The sequence below is a fragment of the Podarcis bocagei genome (genome assembly GCF_964188305.1).
Source record: "Podarcis bocagei genome assembly, chromosome: 1".
NCBI lineage: Eukaryota > Metazoa > Chordata > Lepidosauria > Squamata > Lacertidae > Podarcis > Podarcis bocagei.
The window spans coordinates 61250190-61260865 of NC_138125.1; the positions used below are offsets into that span (position 1 = coordinate 61250190).

The 10676-nt window shown below is 43.4% G+C and overlaps 1 long non-coding RNA gene across 3 annotated transcripts; it reads left to right on the plus strand.

Annotated features, from left to right (window-relative positions):
• The first annotated feature begins 527 nt into the window (after nucleotides 1-527).
• LOC308571653 lies at nucleotides 528-9440 on the plus strand. 3 transcript variants are annotated; one of them, XR_014001568.1, is made up of 5 exons: nucleotides 528-569; nucleotides 1622-1896; nucleotides 3210-3331; nucleotides 4279-4428; nucleotides 9344-9440. It is a non-coding gene; the product is annotated as an uncharacterized lncRNA (long non-coding RNA). The 3 variants fall into 3 exon arrangements; XR_014001569.1 differs by lacking the exon at nucleotides 9344-9440 and having other exon boundaries at nucleotides 3205-3331; nucleotides 4279-4803; XR_014001570.1 differs by lacking the exon at nucleotides 9344-9440 and having other exon boundaries at nucleotides 4279-4803.
• The last annotated feature ends 1236 nt before the right edge of the window (nucleotides 9441-10676 follow it).

Below are 10676 nucleotides of genomic sequence, written 5' to 3' on the forward strand. Positions count from 1 at the left end.
GGAAGGACAGGAGTAATAAACAAAGAGAGGGATTTCCTTCATTTGCACCAGGGAGATCAGAAGAAAAGGAAGGAAAAATAAGAGCCTCGTACATGGTATATTCTTGTGCCACCATGAGACTGCTGAGATGGTCAGATTATGGTCCCTTCAATTGTCTGGCTTTGGAAAGACTATTGATTCCAAGCAAGGCTGGCTGGGCCATTGGGCTGTACTGCTGGGTAAGGGAAAGTGGAATTAATGGTTCCCACTGGCCCCAGTGAGGCATGGAACTGGAGCTGGAGCTCATGAAAACTCATTACCACATGATATCAGAGAGCACACTTTGTCACTCCAGCAGCAAATGACTTCAGTCCAGAAGAAAGTCCATAGTTCAATGGCAGAATATATATTTTGCATGCCAGTTCTTAAGAAAGGTGACTGCTCAGTCTGCTGTCGAGGTGTTAACGGTTGATGGGCAGCTTGAAGGCACCTGCTGTCCCTTAGGGTTCTTTATCTCTGAGTTGGATATTCCTTTGAATGGAAGATTCCTTCAAATAGAGGACTTTCCTATGACAGCTCTTCAGATAGAGGTCTGTCCCCTGCAAAATAGGACACATGACCACCCTAGCCCCATTCTTGGACCCCTCTTACCAGTTGCCTGTTTACTCTTCCCTGCCTCGCTACTCCCCTCCCAATCCTCTCAGGATTCATAGTATAGAGAACAAAAGGGTATTTTATTACAAAGAGGGAGGGGAGAAGAGAGATTAGGGCAAGTTATCAAATGCTTGATTTAACACATACAAAGTCAAAATTCCCACCTCATAATAGACCTGACTGCAGCTCAGGTAGCAAATGGAGATAATCTTTATCCCTTACCTGAGCAGGATGTGGCTGGCAACTTATATCTGGATGCTGTGGGGCACTTACTTCCAAATCTTGGATGGCCAAACAAGTCCACTCCTTTGAAGCTGCTGACCTGTCCAGACTTCTCCTCTGAGCATGGAGGTCAGGTCTTAAAAGGGGTTTCTTCCTAATGGGCTCTTTTCCCTCAGCAGTGCTCCCAACTGTTCCCAGGAGTCTTTCTCCCAGATGACCCAACAGATGTCAGCCTTCCTTGGTTTACTATTCCCAAAGGATCATTCCCAGAGAGTCACATTGCCCCCCCCTTTCCCCCAGGAACATGTGAGACTTTAACCCTATTTGCCCTGTATATGCCACTCTATCACCATCACCACCACCACCATCATCAATTGATTAATCGGCTTCTATACAATTGCCTTGAGATAGATTCAGTTATGAGGGAAGTTCTGTTACAAATAAAATGGCCCTGCCCAGCTAATGTGTAATATTGGGATAATCAAGTTTCCTGCTGACATTGAGGGAGTTCTACATGCATACATCTGCACATCTGAGGGACCGCTTCAAATTAACACCGACTGCACATTGACCAGTTTCAGAATCCCCTTCAGTACTAGAATACATGTTTTTTATACTGGTTATTATAATTATGAGTCAATGTGGTGTGGTGATTAGAGTGTCGGACTAGGATCTGGGAGGCCAGGGTTCAAATCCCCACTCAGCTATGAAACCCATTGGGTAACCTTAGGTTAATCACTCACCCTCAGCTGAACCTACTTCACAGGGTTGTTATGAGGATAAAATGGGGAGAAGGAGAACTGTGCATTTCACCTTGAAGTCCTTGGAGGAGAGGCGAGATGTAATGATAAATCAACAACAATTGGTTAATACCAGTCCCTCATAGACCATTGCTTAGTGGCAGTGCGCAGGCTGTGCACAGAGACGTTCCAAGAAGTTCTATCCCATGGCGTCTCCCGGCAGGTCTGGAAATGATTCATGTGTGAAACCTTGGAGAGCCACTGCAAGTCAAGACAGTACGGGAAGACAATATCGAACTAGGTGGGTAAAGAGAGTTTCCTCTGTTCCTATTTTGTATAACTGGGAGGCCTTCATTGTGCTGACACTGACATCTTGTTTCACATGACAGCATAAATCACAAGCTTGTAATGTCAATTAAAACATATACCACATTCTTTTCACACACACACCCCATAACGTTTAATCCAGGTATGACAGGTTCGTTTCCTTTGAGGTCGGGGGTATCATCCATTCTCCACTTGCCAAGATCTAGCATGTCTGCATGCAACAATTGTGTTTTATGAGTTTAGCATTATAATTACTGAAGTATCTGCGAGGGTGACAATCGGTTTCTTTGTTTACCGATAGGGATGTCTTTTTTAATGATATAACACAGACATTTCAAAAGGATTTTAATAATCTGCTGGGTCTGGTGCTATATAATTTAACAAAACTGCCAATGGCATTATGTCAGCAATTTTACTCATGGTGAATCTATCTTTTTACTCTGACTCAAGCAATAGTTGTGACTCGTATTTTGCAACCCCTGGCTAAAAGAAGCTCAATTACTATTTTTTAATTACAACATATGAGGGAAACAGTACGTATATATATACGTACAACACAGCCTATGGTACCAAACTGGACACATGGCATAAATTTCCTTAGAGCCCATTTGGTGTATTTTCTTGGTGGATGGAATCTGCTGCAGCACTTCTCAATCCTTCACTGCCTGATCCATGTAGGAAGAGGCCATGATGAGACTCCTTCTCCATCTGATACAATACTGCCACAACAGTAGTATCAGAATGTAGCCTTGCTTACTTATCAGTAGGGATTAACAGATCTGTCAGTTTCAGTTCTCTCAGTTTCTCATTTCCCCTCCAATCTTAAATTCCATTCTTTTCTGCAGCAATTTCTGATATATATTTTTTAATCTTCATGAAAATTCATGAAGCATTTTGGTGCAAATGTTTCCTAATGAACACAGTTTCGCCTACTGTGCACTTTTTTTTTGCAAAGCTGTTTCCCCTTATATTGCAGTTTTATGCTATTTTCCACTAATAATATGCCTTTGCATGCCTGTATTTTACCCTATTAATGTATTTTTGTAGACATTCCTTGGTTGGAGAACTTCATTACAAAATTCACAGAAGTCCGAATTGGAACGAGTGGTTGTGTTTTGGTTTGTTTAAAGGCAAGTTTGCATTTAAATATTAACTGACTCAGATTTTCCCCCACCTATACCTGCTTAGCAGCTATGCATTTTCTAAAAAAGATTGTTTTTGTTTGTTTGTTTGTTTGTTTGTTTATTATTTCAGTTCTATCCCACCCTTCCTCCCAATGGAGCTCAGGGCAATAGCAAATCCGTCTCACCATTAGGAAGAAGAGCATGGTTTCTCCAATCTCGTTAACTCTCCAACAAGCTGCATAGACAACAGGAACTCACCAAGTGGGAGTCTCACAAAGCAAAAAGGTACTAGACAGAATTTGACACAACCTTACCTTTCATGATAAAATGTTACAACATGGCTTGGTAATGTGGAGTCCTTGCATCCACTATGAATTAGAATGAATCACAGAATATAAGCATGTGAAGTCACCTTGTTCTGGGACCTTCTGTGTAGGTCAATATCACCTACTCTGATTGGCAGTGGGGTCTATGAGCTCTGGCAGATATCATTCTCATCCCCATTACCTGTGGTGCTTGGGGAGATAGAGCCTGTGGCTTTCTTCATGCACATCATATATTCTAGGGACATAAGAAGGTGTCTTCTACTATGCCTGTACTCAGATGGGCTCATCACGTTAGTTTTACTGATTTTAATGCTACTGCTTCTGTCTCAATTTCTGCCATTGCTTTTACACTGGTGTACCTTGTTGTGGTATGGATTTGTAGGGATTTTTCCCCACCAATATGCTGCCATGTTGTGCTAAATTTTAAAAGGTATTGTCAGCACTAAACTGCCACAATTTTTTGAGTTGCCATGGGTGCAAACAGATTTCTTCTGGAAACATTCAATGCAGAAATGAGCGCTAAATTTCTGCTGGTTTCCACTAGATTTGCAGAAGTGGCCTTTGCATTGTGAGAAAAATCACAGAAAAAGTAAAAAAATGAACAAGTATGTAAGCATCATGAGGATGAAATTAAATGATGTCTGAATGCAGCCTGAGTCAGAGTACTAACCTATGTTTTTAGTGACTCCCCGGGGTTTTAGACAGGGGAAATTTCCAGCCCTACCTAGAGATGCTTAGGTTTGGACTTTATGAGGCTAATGCCCTGCTTGTGAGCTACTGCTCTTTCTCTGTACATCAGAGGAAAAACCAAAGTGATATCAATCTTAATTATATGGTTGCCACCAAATTCTACCTACTGCAAAATTTGTGTAATTGATTATTGGCATTTAACATTCTTGCTGACAGTTTGCTTCCAGAAACCATCCAGAATGAACAAAGAAATAGGTCAAAGCACTCAACACTCCTTCAGCCTCATCCTTTGACGTATGAACTGAGACTGAAGCTGCAAGCAATCTGTGTCCATCAAATAGGAAAGTGGCTTTTGGTTGTGCAAAGGTACCTATTAAGCTCCTCATACCTACCTGTTTCCCTTGCAACGTCTTATCCACCCTTATGCAGAGGGAACATTGGGACCCAAGTTTCAACTTTAATCAAGTAGACAAGGTGGGCAGGGAGAATGCCAGGGCCTCCAAAATAGTGTGTGATACCATCAGCCCCACATCTTCAAAAAAGGAGACGTGTGGTGAGGGAAACTTGGGTGCTACAATAGAACAGCAAAAGAACAAGAACAAGGCTATATCCGACAGTGAGGAAGAACAAGCGGAGGAACCAAAAGGAATATCGCAGATGAATACAGAATTTAAGATACGCCTCTAAGCACCAAAGGAGGAGGAGGTGGAGTCCAATAAAGTAGTTTTCCACTGGAGAGCACTTAAGAGTCTCTCAGACCTGTCTCTGGCTGCGCAGTCTGGGCGTGGAATGCAGCTGTAGGCGTCAGTCTCAGTCATTCTTTGGCTACAGAACTGCTGCTGGAGGAACACTGTGTGAGGGCAGAAGGCGGTGGCTACTCTCTGTCTCTTCTACTTGCTTCTCTGGGTGGCTCTTCTTACCTCCCCACCCCTCATGTAGCTTTCTCGGTCTCTCTTTCCTTCTACAACTCTTCCCTTCCAAATGTCAAGGGGGTGGGGGACCCTCTGAACCTCCTCAGAACTCTTTCCCAGTCTCCTTAGACAGAACACTTCCAGGTTCTCCTCAAAGAAACATTTCCATCCCAAAAGTGCCCAAAAGGGCTGTGGTCCAGACATTACCCAGAAGCTACTCTGCAGGGGGCTGAACTGCATAGAGCTACACCTCTCCTAGAAGGCTTAGAGGGTCACAACCTGATCCAAGGCGAGTTGCAGCAGCAGTATTACCACTAGACAAATATTTGAAATCAATCAAGAAACTAGCCCCCAAATACATGTTTCGATTTAAAGTGGGTCCCAGGTCTGAAAAGGTTGAGGATTACTGACATAGAAACATCAGTCAAGCAGCTAGACAAGAACTTTATTGTCTCACTCCAACAGCAACAGGAAACTCCTAACTCCACCCAGGTGCAACAAAGTCAGTGCCAAGCAGTGGCCAACTAGTGGGTAAACTACATATCTTTTATTTATTTCATAAAATTTATACACTGCTTGATGATGATGATGATTATTATTATTATTATTATTATTTTAAAAAAAACACCCTTATAGTAAAGGGAGCAGGGCTTAGCAGAGAGCAGAGATGTCCTTCCCCCAGCAGGGGCACACCAAGCCATTGGCAAAGTTGGCTGCGGCCAAGGTGCAGGCCCGGGGGGGGGGGCACAAAAATCATGCCACTGATAAGTGTGTGAATCCACCCTCTTCCAGGTTCCACCCCAAACCCCAAACAGACGGGGACCATAGTCAAAGCTTCACTAGGGATCACTGCTCCCACCAGCACCACACCCCAGACAGCAGGAGGGGTGTATGCTTATCTCCAGCATGACTGCAATTGCAGTAATAGCAGCTGCTGACACATTCCCCTATCTGTGTGTGTGCATGCGTGTGCGCCATGTAACATAGAGGCGGCTCTACTACATCCATTACGGTATCACCGGTGTGAGGGGAGGAGGAGGAGGAGAAAGACAGAACCTGGGAGGCACTGCTCTGGTCAGGATCTGGGGAACTTGACCCACTGAAATGAGAGGGCGGTAGAGCCACGAAGAGGAGGGTGGGGAAACTGGGTTCCTCTTTGCCACTAGTGGGGATGGACAGACTTGACTGGGCCCTCTTCACTGCTTGAAACACCTGGAAAAATTGAGCCTTCGCCTCCAACTGGCAATGTCCTCTTACTCTGTGTGTGTAAAATAAAGTAAAAAGAAGAGAGACTCATTCATCATTCAGCCCATCTGTGGATGCCCTCTCTAAATAATTAAGTAAATAAATATAGGGAGCTGTCTTAAAATGAGTTAGATCATCTAGCTAGCTAACTAGCTCATCTACACTCTCTGGCAGCAGCTCTCAAGGGTTTTAAGGCAGGCACAAGGAACGGGGGGCGGGCAATACAGGTCCTTGCCAAGGGGACAAGGGAGCCTCTCCCCCCCCCTTCTCATTTGTTTGCTTATGTGTGAGATTGACACCTCAGTAGGACAACTATCATGTAATTTTTCCATATACAAATAGACTTCAATACGGGGCACTTTAAAACAAGTATTCTTTCTGATGTCATTGTGAAATGGTTTGATTTCTTGGGACAGTGTACCGCAGGTAAGAATTTGTTTTGCGCTCAGGATAATTAGGAGGGGTTCTAATTTTGAGCCTGCAATCTCTATCTCAGGAAGATTGTGACAGTGAACTAGTTCGTATTTGCAAAACCCTTTGATGTTGCCACCTCGGAGGGAGATTGCTTTCACTCTCATCAAATTTCACCAGAAGGTTTTGCAACAATGAGGAATTAGTGTCAGTACCTGGCAGGTACACACACTTCCCATACTACTTCTGAAGGCATTGAACAAAAAACATCCATCCCACTACTGACATTCAGAACAATAATTCAAAGCTAAAGTACATGGATTGGAAAAAATGCCTTTTTACTGCTTATAAAATCAAGTTAGGTTGCAAACCTAGACACACATGCCTTGGAGTAAGTTTCACTGAGTTCAATGGGACTTATTCCAGAGTATTGGATTATTCAGTGAGATAGTCCTTGACCAAATATTAAGTTCTTCCCCTCATGTCCTTGTTCTTTGGACCCTACTTCCTTCAGTGGCGAGACAATGGTGATCCAAGAAAGGACCTTTTCAATTATGGTGCTCTGTATCTGAATACTCTCTGGAGTGACTTGCCTCAGCATCTTTCTCTATGCCTAGGTCTTCTAAGTACTCTTGTTTTAGGTTTCTGATTTTTTTCCGTGGTGTGTCTCTGACATTTTCTTAACTTTCTTTTAACTTGTTTTTTGCTGCTCCGCTATTAATACAACATTTTAGTATGTTTTAATTTGTTGTTCTCAGCGCTGTTTTTGTAGAAAAAGAGGTGCCAGAACTCACCACGAACACCTCCCTCATTCTCTTATGCAATGGCACCCAACTAAGAGGTTCTGGCACTGAGTTCCAGCAAGTTCTGGCAGAAAAAAAAGCCCTGGTTATTCTTATTATTGATAGCTATTTTAGGAATTCCTAGGTTGAAGGGCACGAAGTTTTCTAAATGGATGGAAGGATGTGCTCATAAAAGAATATAACAGGATCAGGCCAATAGTCCCTCTAGTCCAGCATCCTGTTCTCACAGTGGCCAACCAGTTGCCCACAGGAAGCCCAAAAGCAGGGCCTGATCACAACAACACACTTCCCACTTGTGTTTCCCAAAAACTGTTATTCAGAGGGATGCTGCAGGCAGAGCCATAGCCATCATGGCTAGCTGAGTTTGTACAAGGAGGTAAGAGTGTTGAAAAATAATTTTAAATAAATTCATCTGGAACAAAAGGAATGTATTTGCTTGGTATTCTTAACCTTAAAAAACCACATTTGCTTATCCACTTGAGCGGAACCCTTGAAGAAACATGGTTATGTGCTTTGAAATTCAAATGTATCCCCAAAATGCATGTTTACCTATATTAATAGATAGTAGCAGCAGCCACAAAGGAGCCTCTCTAATCTACATAGTAATATAGATTCTAGGTATGCATGCCAGCAGGCATCCTGAGTTGCATAAATGCTGTACGCTTTCCAGATGCCAAAGTACACATTCAGACAATTCAACACAAAGTATTACGTGGGCTACAAATCATGTACAGACTGAATGGCTTTGGCTTGGTGAAACAGGAGTACATTGGGGTGGGGTGAATATTTGGTTTATGCCATCAGCTCCACTGTGAAATAAGCTGGCATTTCAAAAAGCAGATGCAGAATGGCATAGCTACTTATCAAGTACAGTATATACCACTTTACAGTTTTTATTGTATTCATAACAGAGGTTAGCTTAACGTGTTTTTAACTGAAGCAATAAAAGGCAACAGGGCAAAAGAAATCAAGCTGTCCCATTTTGTCACACACACTGTCTTTCCAGCTTTGACCCAACTCAAACACGTAGAAACTCATCAAGAAAGCTCTGCAATAACATATTCACATCTCTTAAGCTATTTGTGGCAAGGTGAATTTCCTTTAAGTTGCAGAGTATTCAGAGAACAGAAGGTAAACTAAGCTTTTATGGCAGCTTTTCTGCTCATTGCATTGTTTATGTTTCATATGGGAACTATTCCTAAGTAGGGTGTGGTCCTTCCTTTAATAAAATATTTGGTTAATCCCCCCCATTGTGCCTCTTGGGCTGCAATGAATCTGTCATTTAAACAACTCATTCTACTGCAAGAAACTGGTGAGATTTCTATTTGTGATGTAAATTTGGTCAGTATAATGATCCCTGTATAGATGCTCTCTATTTCTGTCTGTCGGCATGTAGATTGCTCTTCAAAACCAGTGTGAGTGAGAAAGGTAACAAAGCTGGGAAGATAGAAAGATCTTGGGCTGTGGCTTGGGGGAACTCACACCCTTTCACCTTGGAGGCAGAACCAAATATCCCTACCTCCAGTACCTTCCTCAGCAAGCCTGAGTGCCTTAGGGACATGAGTTGCCAATGTACCAAATCACCTCATTCATCAGTCTCTCCATCAACTGCCATGCAATATTACTGAGCTAGTTTAAACTGTGCATGACAACCACAGGCTGTATACCCAGGTGCTCAAGAACAGGCAATATCTGCTCAATGATATTGGCCAATGCTCTGAATGGCCAATGGTTGCTGTTTGTAACAGGATTGGAAAGTCAAAATATGGCCAGTTGATGACTAACAAAACCAAGCCAAATCTGCCTATAAGCAGATGTGCTTATAAGCAGATTTGACAGGCAGGCGTGATGTTGACTTTGAATAGTTCTTGTTTGCAAAGCTTTCATTTTCCTCTTTTTGTATTCTAACAGATAAGTTGTCTAACATATGCAAATATGTCAACAAGGAAACCACATAAAGGAAAAACACACAACAAAATAGGACGAACTGAAGACAATAAGCAACCTGTTATAACGCTAAGCAAGTTATAATATGCTGTCAAACATTCCAATAAAGTGTATCACATTTTCACTCAGTTTCAAGCCTATTTGAAGTGCCTACTCTTCGGTGAACCCAAATCGATCATTGTAATTTGTCTCTGAACACTGGAACTTGTGGACATTGGTCTAAGAAAAAGAAAGAAAGTGCTTCTTCACATAGTACATAGATAAACTGGAATTTGCCATGATGGACACCAAACTGAATGGCTTTAAAAGAGGATTGGTCAAATTCACGGAAGATAAGGCTGTCAGTGGCTACTAGCCATAATGGCTACTAGCTCTGCCTCCATGGGTGGAAGCAGTATGTTTCTGAATGCCAGCTGCTGGAAACCACAGGAGGGGAGAGTCACTGTTGCGATCAGGTTCTGCTTAAGGCAGTGGCGTAGCGTGGGTTGTCAGCACCCGGGGCAAAGCAAGTAATTTGCGCCCCCTAACCCGTGGATTTGCGCACCCTAACCCTAACCCCCAGATGTTGCGCCCGGTGCGGCCGGGCCCCCCCCTGCACCCCCCACGCTACGCCACTGGCTTAAGGGCTTCCCATGGGCCTATGGGTTTGCTACTGTGAGGACAAGATGCTGGATTAGATGTGTCCCTGACCTGATCCAGCAGAGCTCTTCTTATATTCCTGTGTATGATATAGGGTCTAAACCACTGAGCCTCTTGGGCTGGCCGATCAGAAGGTCGGACGTTCGAATCCCCGCAACGGGGTGAGCTCCGGTTGCTTGGTCCCTGCTCCTGCCAACCTAGCAGTTCGAAAGCATGCCAGTGCAAGTAGATAAATAGGTACCACTCCAGCGGGAAGGTAAATAGCATTTCTGTGCACTGCTTTGAGTTCGGTATTCCGTTGCACCAGAAGAGTGCTGGCCACATGACCCAGAAAAACTGTCTGCAGACATACACCAACTCCCTTGGCCACAACCAAGTTGAGCGCCACAACCCCAGAGTCGTTTGCGACTGAACTTCAGGGGTCCTTTACCTTTACATGATATAGGAATCAGGTCTTTAGTATAGTGCAGGCATAAGCAAACTCTGGCCCTCCAGATGTTTGGGACTACAATTCCCATCATTCCTGTCCAATGGTCCTTTTAGCTAGGGATGATGGGAATTGTAGTCCCAAACATCTGGAGGGCCAGAGTTTGCTTATGCCTGGTATAGCAGCACCTACCCTTTGGAATTCCTGCCCAACACATAGTAGACAGGCACT